This window comes from Cryptotermes secundus, unplaced genomic scaffold, assembly GCF_002891405.2.
Source record: "Cryptotermes secundus unplaced genomic scaffold, Csec_1.0 scaffold7, whole genome shotgun sequence".
In the NCBI taxonomy this organism is placed as follows: Eukaryota; Metazoa; Arthropoda; class Insecta; order Blattodea; family Kalotermitidae; genus Cryptotermes; species Cryptotermes secundus.
Window position 1 is genome coordinate 1,307,331 of NW_019727389.1, and position 14,900 is coordinate 1,322,230.

The window sequence follows — 14,900 nt, forward strand, 5'->3', positions numbered from 1 at the left end:
TTTTTAGCCGTTGACCAGTGATGGACGTCCTATAGTCCGGCTTTCAGGCAGCACGTCACACGGCACTGGATAGTTGTGTCTTTTGAGAAGTTTTCTTATGTTAGGGTCATGCAGCTGAAGACTACGTGTGGGCCTAGACTTTATGTTACGTGAAATTAACTTAAGTTGTTTTGGAACCGAGGTAACTCAGCAAAGTAGTTACTGAACGACCAGGGCACAGTTCTCAGGCGGAAAAAAGAAACAACTATTTTTCTCTTCACCAAAATGTTCAGATCTGTTCTGGTGTTCACTGAGATCCCTGTCCTATCGGTACCACAGGCTCTTTCCCCGGAATTAGAAGGTCCACAGCAGAATCCGACCACCATCTTCACCCAGTTCGACGTTAAGGCTTTGTAGAGCTTACGTACAGGGACAAATTTAGTTGACACTGAAAAGTATGGGAAGTAAAACTTTCCTGTGATGTAATCGTGATTGTGTGTAATGGTCTTCCATTCCGAGGTGAGAATATGAGTCTTTCGTAGCCATACACGTTCTAGAACACAGTGCTTAGGAAGACATCTGGAATGGAGAATTGTGGATATTAAAAGAATGACCAACTTTGTATTTGTATGTATCACGCAGACTTGTTAAATTATTGATGAGAAAATATTTTAATTATTCGAACAGTAAGTACTGTGAACTAAGTACATAGAGTATGAAGGTAAAAATAAAGGTAAAAATAAAAGTAAAGGTAAAGCTATCCTTATAACATGCCGTGAAGGCCCATAGGATTGTGAGTCGTCGAGCCTCCCACATTTTGCAGGCAATCGGCTCACAGATAAAGGTGAGGTTATCAGCCTTACGCGCCGTCCACCCTTTACCCCCCCCCTCCAGGAATATTCCTGGTGCTCATTTCTGTTATATGCTGAGTCGACCCCAGGGCCCATAGTATGACTGGAAGGATTAGGTCAATTGTAAACAAAACAATGACCTAATCGGGAATCGAACCCGCGACCTTCCAGCTTATAACATAGTGTTTCAGGAACTATGCCACCGCTTGCACTCGCATGGCATATAGAGACTATAAATGATACAGAGTATCTGAAATCTGTAAATTTTAAAGCTTTTTTTTTATCCACGCTTTTAAACGTCCTGAGTCCTTTCCCATGAATGAATCAACGAATAACGAGTAGGCCTAGATCGGCCATTGCACCGCAACTTTCAGTGATAAATTGTGCATTCATCTCTATTTCAACCCTTCAACAGTCTTACACTTCAGGCGAAGTATAGTGTTCTACTTACGGGGGCGTCTTGATAGTCACCTGGCGCCATAAGGCAATGATCCAGGTGATGAAATCTTAAGGAAGCTGTATCCTCACAGTCACACAAGTCGGCCTGTTCCCATGCTAAATGTAACTTTCAACAAGTAAGCTGAGTAAAAGTGACGCAAAGTGGAATTAAGGTTTCATACTTCGAATAACTCAGCGGACCGCTTCCACGGGGCGGTGGTACATCCTCAGTCTACCTTTCACGGGCGTAGAAGATGAACGTTGTCGTTGCAGTGAATGGAAATATACAGCGATTATTCATAACGAAAGGGCATAACATGGCCCTGAAGTTTACTCGTCAGCACGACTGCTTTTTGCTTATGCAAGATATACCGATCGTCCATGGCCGCACCGTAGCTCAAGCGGTTAGTCACTGGCTTCCCTCCGCGTCGGCCCGGGTTCGATCCCGGTTCTGGTCAAGTGGGATTTGTGGTGGGAAAAGTGGCGCTGGGGCAGGTTTTCTCCGAGTACTTCGGTTTCCCCTGCCAATCTTCATTCCACCAATTACTCCACAATTACCCATCGCCTATCATCTGGGGACGGTACAATAGGCCAGAAGTGGCCGCAGTACAAGGGACTTAGTCACACCCCACTAGCAATAAAAAATGTAATACCGTTCGTCCAAATTGTCGCTTATCATAGTTATTTGTGATTTGGTAGTCCTGCAGACTTCGTGTCCTTCTGTAGCACTGTATGGACGAACGGAGAAAAATTATGACAAAACATTTAAATGGGGTTACTGCAGAAGGAATTCTGGAGCAGAGTCTACACTATGAACTATCAGGGACGTCTAGACCGAGGAAGGACTTGAAAAAATGGAATGAGGGGAGAAACCAGGACAGGCTTCATTGCGTATATCATTAACTGAAAAAGGAGATAACTGTATTATTGTCAGAGAAAATAAGTAGTAGAAAACAAAATACTTCATGTGTTATTTTGTTACATCAGTACATAATACATACAAAGTATTCGGATAAAACATAAGAGATCTAACAAGAAAACATATTTAATGCTATCTGCCTCATGTTTAACTAAACAATAGACTCAATTATACAGTCTCTCATATTGAGATGATTATGAAATATTCTTGTGAAATTAATGGTTCTTTACCGCTATCACGAAAGCTTTCCATTGAAGTCACTTAAATCTATTTCACATTTTCACAGCTTAATCTAAGATCAATTTTAATGTTTATGGTGTTTATTAACTAAATTTTTATATTATTTTTTTCTTTCCTCATCCGAGCTAAATATTTCGCTTATTTCGTTTTTCTGAACTTAATCATCATATCAAGACTAGAGGAGACTACACACTTCGAAGTTCCTTCTTACGCAATTTTCTCCATTACACTTTTATTATATTCATTCATGAAATTAATTTTAAACTACGGAGAATGATCGGTTGTGTTTTATTCATTGGTAAAGTACAGGCGGAAGAAGAGGACGGTGCCGCACACTAAGAGACAGGCGACTTGTCACATGCTGATGACTTCCTGAACATCAGTTAAAAGAAACCGCTGTTGACCCCAGCAGAGTGTGAATTGTCCAGTACATCAGCGAGGTTGTCAGAGGCATGAACGTGTTGTAATTCGCACCATCTGGAACATGAAAGTTGAAGCTGTTTCAAATATGAAATGACAAGCAACTAGATTTCCATCAAAATTCCCTAAATAAAATATATTCTATTGTAACGTAATTTAATTATAATTTAACGTGACTATTATTAGGCGACATAAAATATACATATTTATATATTTTGGAAGTATATCCTCACTCCAATTAGTTTTGAGTATTGTGTTTAAAATATGATACACGGTTCATTTACAGCAATTGATTATTTTAATTCTTATACTAATTTACTGATTGCGTGAGAGCAAATATTAGGTTTTCTGTTTCTAGAGCCGAACCGTCGTAAAATCTCCTTGATAAAGTATCTAAAATAAAATCATGGAAAACAATAAATGAAAGCGTCTTCTATAGAGGCACTATGCTACAAACCGAAAGATCGCGGGTTCGAGTCCCGATGAGGTGGATTTTTTTTTTATTTACCTATTCCTTCCAGCCGCACTATGGTCCTGCTGTCGACTCAGCATCTAACAGAAATGAGTACCAGGAATCTTTCTGGAGGTAAATGGCGGCCGGCGCGTAAGTCTGACAACCTTACCGCCATCTGTGAGCCGATTGTCTAGAAACTGTGGGAGTCTCGACGTCTCACAGCCCTATGGGCCTCCACTGCCAATTATAGGGATAGCTTTACCCTTTTACCTTTTATCTCCTATAATAACAAAAGAACATGATCAGTGAATAAAAAAGAAAGAAACTGAGTATGCTCAGACCCACGCCACTCAAATAGAGAAAAACGCCCGATAAAGCGACAGACGTACCAGAATTATGTTACCATTTCGCGCTTCCTTTTTTCGGCTTTTGTAGGTCGAGATGTGCGGTGATCGCGGCGGACATTTCCAGCACTACAATAGGATAAACAGGACATTTCTATACTAACCTTGTCGCATGATATTGTCATGTTCTGCTATTCGTGTATCAAGACGAAGAACACAAGAAATTAGGTAATATTATTGTGGGGCATTACGTACAATAAGTTTACCAATATTTCAAAGATAACGAGATTTTGGAATTGCTGATCTGCTCGTGTACATAAGTTATCTCTAGTGTTTGGTTGTCTTGTTATGTTATGTGTTGTGTTATGTGGATATTGTAACGGATTTGCTCAAAGCGTTCCTAGGCAGCTGCTCGGTAAATACGTTCCATCGTGCAACAGTGAAAGATCTGGCTCAGTCAACGAATGTTGTATCTCGTTGCTAGGCAACAGTCAGCGCGCTAATGAACTCGCTGGCTAGGAATTGCGTGACTTGTGTTTCTGTGCGAAACATATATACCGAAGACCTGTTTAGCTTAGATTAGTGCACAGTGCAGTATAGTGCAGTGCACTGTAGTTAAGAGATAGTTGCAGGAGTGCGGCTGTGAAGAGAAGACTATGTGTAATATTTAGAGTATGCAATTCAGTGAAACCGTTATAGTTCCTGTGTTAATTGCGTTGCCAGGAGACTGGTGTGTGTGTATGTGTGTGTGTGTGAGAGAGACAGAGAATTATGAAGTGTAGAAATTGCGATAGCGCTATAATTACGTGTAATTACTGGGGGTTTGTATAAGGAGTAGACAAACCCGTTCATCCAATCCAGCACCCGCATTATTAGTCATTAATACACGCGAAAATATTACATTCGACATTATCATTGCATCGAGCGTATCTGATGAAGAACTTTCAGGAAATTGAATTCATTGCCGTAATCAGGTGTAATGGCGAGGGCAAGGGTCCTACTTATTTGAGCCCTTAATCAGACCGTGGCCCATCTGACGTGCCAAATTGAGTAGGACCCGTCCAGTCTTTACACATGATGACAGAAACTGATCCATTTTCTGTATGTACAAGTCAACGGACAGTGTTCGTTATGATGGAAGTATAATAAATCAGTGGGTGGTTTTAATAATGAAAACAATAAAAAGACCAACTTTCCATTTTGCTTGCCTACTTGTAAGTTGGTCTTCCTTCCGTTACAGCTGATATAAAAAGTATCTGCATACAAGCGACAAAGTTCTCTGAAGTTTTTCTTTAATAAACTTTTAGTCTGTTTCTTTTATCTTCCTTCATTGTTCATTATTTAAGAGAAGAAGGCAACAAAATTTGGAAGTTAGATTTTAGGTTCTCACAGCGGTGATTATAGAAGGTATTATCTTCTGAGATATGACGTCGTATAGTCTGGTCGAAATTTACTGACGTTTCAATCTCGTAATAATTATACATATTCCTTAATTTAATAATTGATCACTTTCTAAAAAAGGTTTATTTTTTACGAACCAGCAGAAGTAAGGTTCGTCTCTTTATCACCGAGTCGACGTTTCGTAACATCGTCAGCCTCCGAAAAAGTTAACTCAATCGGTAACATTTCTCGCTTTTGTTTGGGAAGTGACTGGTTAGAATTCAGGATGGGAGATTGGCTATCCTGACTGAGGTTTCTCATTGTTTTCCTCAGTCCCTTCAAGCGAATGTCGAAATAATAGCGAAATTAAGCCACAACCGCTTCCATCAAAATCATTATTCAATGATCGTCGACAATTCCACACTACGTAGGCCTAGTTTGAGATTTTTGCAGTGCCGTTAAATGAATAAATAAAAAATAAATAACAGCGGCAATCAGTATAGTCTCGTTAAATGCTATATCACTTACTATTGGACGTCTCATTCTGCTCCCTGTGAGCCAGCACAACTCCCAGACGGTTGCAACCTGCGAAGAAAACCAAAGCCTTGAGCCATATTTGAATCCGTACACTCCAAGTTTCAGCCGTGAAAGACAACACAAACAAATAAATTACAAATAGTATAGAATTTTCCTATATAACTACACTCATTTTATTCAGTAGAATCAGACTCATACATAAAATAGAATTTGAATGGAATAGAATTACGTTCCTCTGAATTTTGAATCATATGTAGATATAGAGTACAGAATATAATATCCACAAAAGAATCATGAACACAGAGAATATAAGGTCCAGTCGGATGCTTCCTTTATCTATGGATCCCACCCTATTAAGCTTATATTCTCTGTGAGGTTACGCCAGAAACCGAGCTTGAACGCCTTCATGATATAAGGTAATATTTAATTTACCACGGACAGTATAAGACAAGAAATGCCGGAAAGAACGTGGAAGGACCTAAGTTACTAGTTTCATAGCGCATGTTACGCACTACACACGGAGTACGTGTTGAAGTGACCGGATGAAACTTCCAGCAGAGAAGTATGACGATGTGACCTTAATTTTACTTCTTAGGCGCCGCCTTTTCATCTTCTCTATTAAATTAAATTATTAAAGAATTGATTTATATGATTATTTTGTGGTATGTATATTAAAATAAGATTTTTTTCTGTGTTTGTGTTCCCCCCCGCTTACCTTGAACAGTTCCCACGAACACGACGATGAGCATAGCAGCGGCAATGGAAACCATCTTGACCATCAGCAAAGTGATGAATGCACTTTGAACTTACTTCCCGTTCGTAGGAGCAAAGCAACACCTGAGGTGGGGGAACAAGAGATCAATATGCGAAATATATTTATAGACTTGCAGTGGCAAAACAGTCAGCTCTTAAGAGTTTACTAAGATTCTAAGACCACGAAGATATTTCCTTCCGTTTGGTTAATGGAACCAGTGAGTCGGCGAGTAACCTTGGAATCCTTATATGGATGCAGTACTTTCAGGTCTAGTAGAGTGGTTAGCACTCGTGCGTAGGATTTGGAACATATCGTTTTCGAAACTCGACTTCCTGACCGATTTTAGCGATTTTCCTTAGTCGCTCCAGGCAAATGCTGCGATAGCCCACTGATATAGTTTCCAATTTGTCGTCTGCAAATATTTCTACCATTCTATACTACGTAACAAGTGCAGTTGATATTCGTCGTTAAACAGACTAAGTCTCAGTCTCAAGTGGGAGGACCCTGTTTCTTATTAGATTCAAAATTCCGGTCAACCATCGACATCTTTCATCAAGCAGTTGGGCCAAGAGCTAGTCTTCTAACTAGAGATATTTCCTTCGATTCTCGCCCGGAATACTGAATATCCTGGAAGAGATTTTTTTATTCCCCAGTCATTTCAGGCAAATTCCGCCATGAAAGCTCTCTTCCGTATTCACTCCAGTTTATGTTTCGCTGTCATCCAGTAAATCGAAGCTGTATCGTCTGAGATTCAGGCAGCGTCGTTAAATAAAACACAAATAGATCAAAATAAATGTGTGCGAAATTTGGTCTCTAACATTCAGGTAGCAAGACACTGATGTTTTAAGTTATTTGATAACAGGGCGCTGAGGAGAAAATTTGGACCGAAGAGGAATGAAATAATAGGATGTAGCATAAAACTGCATAATGAGGAGCTTCATAACTTGTACTCATCACCAAATATAATTATAATGATCAAATCAAGCAAGATAAGATTGGCAGGGAATTTAGCACTCATGACGGAGAAGTGGAATGCATACAGACTTTTAGCAGGAAAACCAGAAGGAACACTAGGAAGGCCTAGACATAGGTGAGAAGATATTGTAATATTTAGACGGATCGTTCAGAAATAGGATGGGGTGGTACAGATTGGATTGATCTGGCTCAGAAAAACGACCAGTGCTGGGTTCTTGCGAACGTGTAATAAGGATTCCGTAAAATATTGGGAAATTGCTGAGTAACTGAGGAACCGGCGATTTCTCAAGAAGAATTTAGCCCCATAGGATCAGTCAGTCACATCAACTCACATCCTCCGAAAAATAGTTTACACCGTTTATATCTCCCCAGCAGATCAGCCACAAAAGGAATTAAAAGAGCAAGGGGAATGTTTTTCTTCCCCACCACGTCCATGAAGACTGTGGAGTTCATCCTTTGCTGTCCTATTTCTTCTGGTAAAGCGGAAACTTGCCTCTATCACGTGCCTTCAAAATGCAAAGACCACCTGCTTACAAATCTTAACCATTCGTAACAATCTCAGTTTCATTCAGCGCTGTATTGCCTCTTCATAATTTCTTTCTCTTTGTTTTTTGGGGTTATTTTAAAATTTTAATATTATAAAATAACCCCCCAAAATAAAGAGAAATTTATTACGATAATGATTTTTCTTTGGAGCTGGGATAACGTAGTCGGTATAGCGACATTCGAGGGGTCGTAGTTCGAGACTCGGTAGGGTCCAGAATTCTCTTCTCCACGTCGTCCAGACCGGCTGTGGGGTTCACCCAGTCTCCTATCCAATGGGTACCGGGGGCTATTCCCCTGGGAGTAAAAGCGGCCGGGGCGTGAAGCCGACCACTTACCTCCATACGTCTTCATGGCGTAGTGCTTAATTACTTACGCACAGAGACAATTTTACCTTTACCTTTATCTTACGATTCTGTCAGTACCTGTACTATATAGCGTCTAATGGTAGGATGATATGCAGTTATTCAGTATTGAGGGGGTGGGTTTCCCCATGCACCGCGACTGATAATCTATTGGACGTCCCCCTTTTAATTTCTACAGTCTCCATCCCCTACCGGTACTGGTGCTCGCTATCAGCCCCTTTCTGCCAGCGAGGTTCCGATCCTCTACTGGCAGTGTTATCTAATACTTCCCCATCTACCGGAGGCATTGGAAACTACTTTGGGCGGGAAACTTTTGGCCAAATTTAGCTCAGAGGTCTCCTAGAGACATGAGGTTCTTTTACGTGCCGTAAATCTACGACACGGGACCCACGGCTTAAAGTCCCTCCCGGAGGACTTGTTCCCTGGTAGGATGATAGATGAACGATACATTGGAAGGAAGCAGTCGTGTTCTAATATAGGTACCTATAGTATAGAATTTGTCTGAGCGGGATGAGGAAAATCACGAAAATCCAGTCAGGATAGCGGTGTCTGGGCTGAGATTGAAGCGAGCATCTCCCGATCATGAGCCCAGAGATTTACCTCCATGCCACCCCGCTCGGTTTCTCTGTTACCGAAAAGCAAATAGCGTGCAGGAACCCGAATGTGACACGTCTGTTGTACTACAAAGCGGCAAGGGAGAAAGTACGAGTATATTTCCGTACATCATGTTCTTAAGAAGGTCGGAAGGTTGCGAAGAGAAAAGCAGCTCCCCTATTGACTTACTGCTGTTAAGCGAGTTAGCCTCTGAACCCTCTACTGAGTGGGTCACGTGTTCCTCTCACGCAGGTCACATTGCTGAATGGTGTTCTATCCCATCACTGGTGACTGCTTATTGATGTGGCTTCACTTTCTGACAGCTTCAATTAGGAGAAAGGAAAACCGACGTCGTCCATTTGGATGTCAGTGCTTCAATCAGAAAACTTCCTAAACGTATCGGACAGTTTGAAAGAGACGAGAAGTGTGAGCCAGTTAGAAGTATGCATGATACCAACATCAGGCTGGACATTCTTCTTTGTCTGAGATACGTTCGATTTACTGCTTCGAAAGTTGACCTTGTTGTTTCCACTTCATTATACCGACAGATTGTTAGCATACTTTCCATATTTTGAAAAAATAAAGGTCGGATTATCAGATCATCAATTCTGTCTGTGTGTCTGTAAATGTCCCCCCCTCCGGTCAACTTTTGAATGCCTAACTCAGGCCTGTGTGTCTGTATTCCTCTACCTTCTTCTTTACTTCTTCTTCTATTCCTGTTGCTCCCACATGGAGCATAGGGCATCCGTGAAACGCCTCGTTTCCCTTCAATTTCTTAATCTAAGACAGTCGGTAGCACTCGTTGCACGGGGCCTTGAGTCGGATTGTTCGCTTATCGTAGGTAGTTATTTCTTTATTTCTGAAATTTGTTTGCGTTGAGATCGAACTCGGGATGCTTTGAATACTAAGCTAGCACGCTAGCCCTTAGAGGCCCACGTCCATTTTATGAGGATGATAGGATCAGGGATGAGGTAGGCAGGTCAAATAGAACGCATGGAGCAGGATGAGAAATGCTCACTCACTCAGTCACTCACTCATGGAGGTGAGCCCATCTTGAGAAGCCGAAAATATTGCAGCTACTCAAGAACTTCCCAGCATTTTATGGAAACCAAAGGTTTATTACCGTGTTCGCAAGCGTCCTCCACTGGTCCCTATCCTGAGCCAGATCGATCCAGTCCATACCACCCCATTCCTGTCTCTCTAAGATCCATCTTAATATTGTTCACCTACTTACTACGTCTTTGTCTTCCTAGTGGTCTCTTTCGCTGGCTTTCCCACCAATATCCTATATGCATTCCTAGTCTCCCAATTCGTGCTACATGCCGTGCCCATCTCATCCTTGTTAGCTTGATGTAATTATACTTGGCGAAGAGTACAAATTATGAAGCTCTTCATCATGTAGTTTTCTCCAACTTCCCGTCACTTCGTCTCTCTTAGGTCCAAATAGTCTCCTCAGCACTCGGTTCTCAAACGATGCAACCCGAGAGCCTGAAGGTAAGATGCCATTTGGAAGGTGTAGGCGTAGAAGTGAAGACAGAATTAAAATGAAGATTTCTGTCTTCTGAAATGTGATGCCGTGTGGTCTGGTATGCTTTTTGCTGTGGTTGAGTGGATTCAGCTGGCTCAGTGTAGTATTCAATGAGGGTTTTTGGTAAACAAAATAATCAGCATTTGAATTCCCTCAAAAGCGGGGATTTATTTTTGAAACGAATGACTTAGCTTCTCCGGATGCTCGTGATTCCATATGACTTCATACTGTCCACCGGTATTAACCAGTGATAAACTACGAATAGTGCGGTACAAAGGTACTGAGGTTGGAGAGAAAGTCTGTCTGTACAGACGTTTCATTTTTCTCTCTGACTGTGCGAAGGACAGAACGACTACCAGAAAGTTAAGGCCAGACATTTGAACGAATGGGTGAAACACGATTGAACATTTTTCATATGAATATGATAATGTTATAGCTCAGTCAGTATAGCGAATTGGCTCCTATCTGGACAGTAGAGGAATAATCGTCCCGTTTCCAGTAGGAGCACTGGAATATTCTCTTCTCCACAGCGTCCATATAAAAAAGTAAAGCAAAGCTATCCCTGAAACAGGCCATGAAGTCACATAGGGTTGTGAGACTTCGAGGGTCCCACATTATCTAGACAATCGGCTCAAAGATGGCGGTAAGTTTGTCAGCCTTACGTGCCGGCCGCGCTTTACTCCCCAGGAAAATTATTTATTTAATTCCTGGTACTCATTTCTGTTAGAGGCTGAGTGAACCCCAGGGCCATAGTGCGGCCGGAAGGATTAGGTCAATTGAAAAAAAATCCAATGACCTCATCGGTATTTGAACCCGCGACCTTCCGACTTGCAGCATAGTGCCCCCTGGAACCCATTCAGCCTCCTATCCAGTGCGTACCGGGTTTTCTTCTTTCCCCGGAGGAAAAATGTCTGGGTCTTGAAGCTAATAACTCAGTTCCATGTACTGGAGTAAACTGTACCCCCACTCCTCCATGCGTCTTCATCTCCAGGGCTTAATTGAGCAAAGAAACAATCTTACTTTACTTTTGTTTCAATAAATTGATGAATGGATACTATTGTTTATTATTATTATTATCATCATCATCACTTGTCACAGGTTTATTTCCTGGGATTACTTTTCTTGAACCAGTGATGCACCTCACCACTCAGGCTTCAAGCTTCGCACTGTAGCACTTTCCGTAGTATGTGTGATGTTCCCAGGATAGCTGTTTTTTGCAGTGAATCTATGGAGTGCTTACCAGGAATTAGTTCCAAATATTTTCTCAAACCTCTCGTATTATTATTATTATTATTATTATTATTATTATTATTATTATTATTATTATTAGCGTATTAAATTTAAAAGTACCCATACTTCGATGCCAATAAGGCATATATTAATTTATCGTGCAGGTATCTCACTTGTTGAAAGTGACATCTTTATGACATCCTGCGGGTCAACCAGTTGATGTCGACGTCATGATGAGTTAAGAGAGAAAGCTGGGCTCTCGCTGGGAGCTAGCGGGTAAGGGTCAAACGCCTCCGTGTTACAGAACGCGACCCTGTCTCTTGCAGTTTGCTTTGATATCCGAATTTCTCCCAGTTCGGGCGCCTTAGGTAAATACCAAATTTGGAATCTGAACGACAGGTTTCTCCCGTCCGTCAAGCCAGAAGCCAGAAATCAGAGAAAGTTAATAGAAGCGTATAAAAGGGAAGAGATTTTCGAGTAGCTGAGCGACAGTTAGCTTCTCAAGGAAGATTCTGTCGCATGAAGTATGTACGCTGCTGTACAGCTCGGTTCCAGTACCAGAGTTTTCCCGAACACGTATTGTGTGAACAGATGCAAAAGATACGGCACCGTGAAAACTAGCAATTATCGGTGTATCGCTTAATAAAAATGTATTCATGATTTATTTAAACCGTCTTGCAGTGCATACACTCATCTATCTCCTTCTCTCACTCGCACTACATGTTTCGGCATAAAAATGCCATCTTCAGGTGCTTACTCAATCCACGCCAAACTAGTTCATTGCATGCCTTGTCCTCACATTAAAATAACTAAAATATATATCTATCATATACATTGACAAATGTCAAATGTTAAAAATATTAAAATTGTTCAGGATAACACATACAGTCACAGGAGCAAGACACAACAAAAGCACAACACACACACACAAGTGAAGGAGTGCTCCAACAGAGGAGGATGGGCGTGACTGGCGTAGTGAGGTGCGACGTAGCGATGAGGAATCCCGAACAATTTTAATATTTTTAACGTTTGACATTTGTCAATGTATATGATAGATATATATTTTAGTTATTTTAATGTGAGGACAAGGCATGCAATGAACTAGTTTGGCGTGGATTGAGTAAGCACCTGAAGATGGCATTTTTATGCCGAAACATGTAGTGCGAGTGAGAGAAGGAGATAGATGAGTGTATGCACTGCAAGACGGTTTAAATAAATCATGGACTTAAATCAGTGCAACAGGACGCTAAAATATAAAAATAAAAATGTATTCGTTGCATGTCTTATATTTGCTCCCTGTCAAAGTGTTGATATTATATGATACTTACTTTTCGTATAATACTTTGGTCATGCGTACTAGTGGCTAAAATATAGAAATATCCGGAGCTTCTTCGTAAGCCCGAAGTGATACCAGGAATTACTGTACACTGTGACATTGCAAATGTGAAAGCATGTAAGATACCAGTAAATATAAAAATATGTGGGCCTATAGAAAACAGGTTATACTGGACTTCATCTCGTGAAAATAAGAAGCCCCTGACGACGTTAATATACAAGGTCATGACCTCTCGCCGCATTAGTTGCAGCTACTGAGAGACAACAAAGAATGTGCAACAACAGTTAATATGCCATTCAAGCGCCTTAATATTCTTTTCAGTTCCTACAACATTCCTTGTAGTTATTTGATCTTTATATGGAGGAGAAAGCTCCATACATCCATTCCAGATGTAAAATGAAAGTAACCACGACTTCTTCTTTTAAGTAGATTAACCCTTCAAAGACCGGTCGGTCGGTTAAATTGCTATTGGCTTTCGCAGAACAGTCATTCTGACTCCAGTCTCCTCGAGATCCATAACCAAGAGTTTATTCCCTCCTAGACATGTACATATTTCGAAATGGGGGCCTCCTCTTCGATGAAGGAGGGGTCGGTCTTTCTATGCAGGCGCTACGTTTGTTGCACCATAGTTTCCACTCGAGTATATGCGCGCTGTCGCGGCGTCCAGGTCACTATGGACCTTGTGCATCCATTTTCACTCTACTATACTAAGTAACAATTATACAAGGTATATATAGATTTCCTGTCAATGAAGGCTTGTACAGGCCTTAACTTATGCAACTACTCCGAAACTGCAGTTAGTCAGATGAACGGTCGTAGATATGACCGCCGCCAAGCTGAAGCCTCTTATACTTCCTCGTCCAGTATCACATATATACACGTATATATACATTTACATAAGCGGCCTTCGTAGTCTAGAGGTAACGTTCCCACCTCATGACTCGTGGTACGCGGGTTCAAATACCCAGCGGAGGTCGTTGAATTTTTAAGGGCGGAAAAATTCAGGGAACAAGTCCTCCGGGACTTGTTCCCTGAATCCCCAAAGGGGATCACTGAGCCAAATTCCAGGACGTTTCCCGCCCAACAATAGTCTCTAAGGCCTCTGATAGATGGGGGAAGCATTATAGATACCGCTAAGCAAGTGGCCGAACCCGCTTGCTCGGCGGGACTGATGGTACGCACCATTTATCGATAGGGTATAGAGACTGGTAGAATATCATAGAGGGAAGCACAATAGATCAAACTGGTCGCGGTGCATGGGGAAACCCACCCTCTCTAAATAACTAACTAACTACATTTACATGGGTTAGGATTACTTCTGCATGTGTCCTGCATAATTTAGTTATATAGTCATACACGTAAGGAATCTTGAAAGCCACGTACAATTCTCGGACTGGTGTGCACGTTTCAAGAGTTCCAATACCGCGGAGTACTCTGTTCTGCACGCGCTGCAGTTTCAAGAGGTGGACGTCCGCCGCATGCTCCCTGGTGGGCAAGGCGTAAGTCGTAACTAACCTGGTCAGAGCTTTGTAAAGCGTAATTTTTATGTTTGTACTTAAACGACCACGTCTGAATCGAGAATAAGTCCTTACTTAACGTGTGAAAGGCCTTGGATAAAGTTCTTTCGGTGTGGTGTTTTCCATGTCGTCATCTTTTCGAAAGTGACATCAAGGTACAATACTTTACATTATTTACAAAAGGAATGTCGCCTCAATTTTGTTGCAGTAAGTCGTCAGGGCGGTCAAGAAATCCGAGATTAACGGCCGTGGGAATCCGTTGCGCTGACCACGCGACACCCTCTATCCGCAAAAGTTGGCACTAACTTGGCCAATAAGCGGCGGTCGCTCGGTCGGTATAGTACGCATGCGGACTAAAGCCATTTTAAAAATGTCGTTAGGGACTGTAAGTCTTCTGGAGGAATAGATCGCCCGAGTTTTTCCTTTATTGGTCTTTATGATCCAGAGCTCATACCACGCATTTACTGTAGTGAGTCCGCATTGCAGTTCAGTTTCC

General features: G+C 41.6%; 1 long non-coding RNA gene across 1 annotated transcript in view; it reads right to left on the minus strand.

Annotated features, from left to right (window-relative positions):
* Nucleotides 1–2,280: 2,280 nt before the first annotated feature.
* LOC111864617 overlaps nt 2,281–14,900 on the minus strand; it is a 30,473-nt gene continuing 17,853 nt past the window's right edge. The window contains exons 2-4 of the long non-coding RNA XR_002842827.2: nt 6,278–6,399; nt 5,554–5,610; nt 2,281–2,904 (exon numbers count right to left, since the gene is read on the minus strand). This is a non-coding gene — a long non-coding RNA (uncharacterized LOC111864617). The remainder of the gene's footprint in view (nt 2,905–5,553; nt 5,611–6,277; nt 6,400–14,900) is intronic.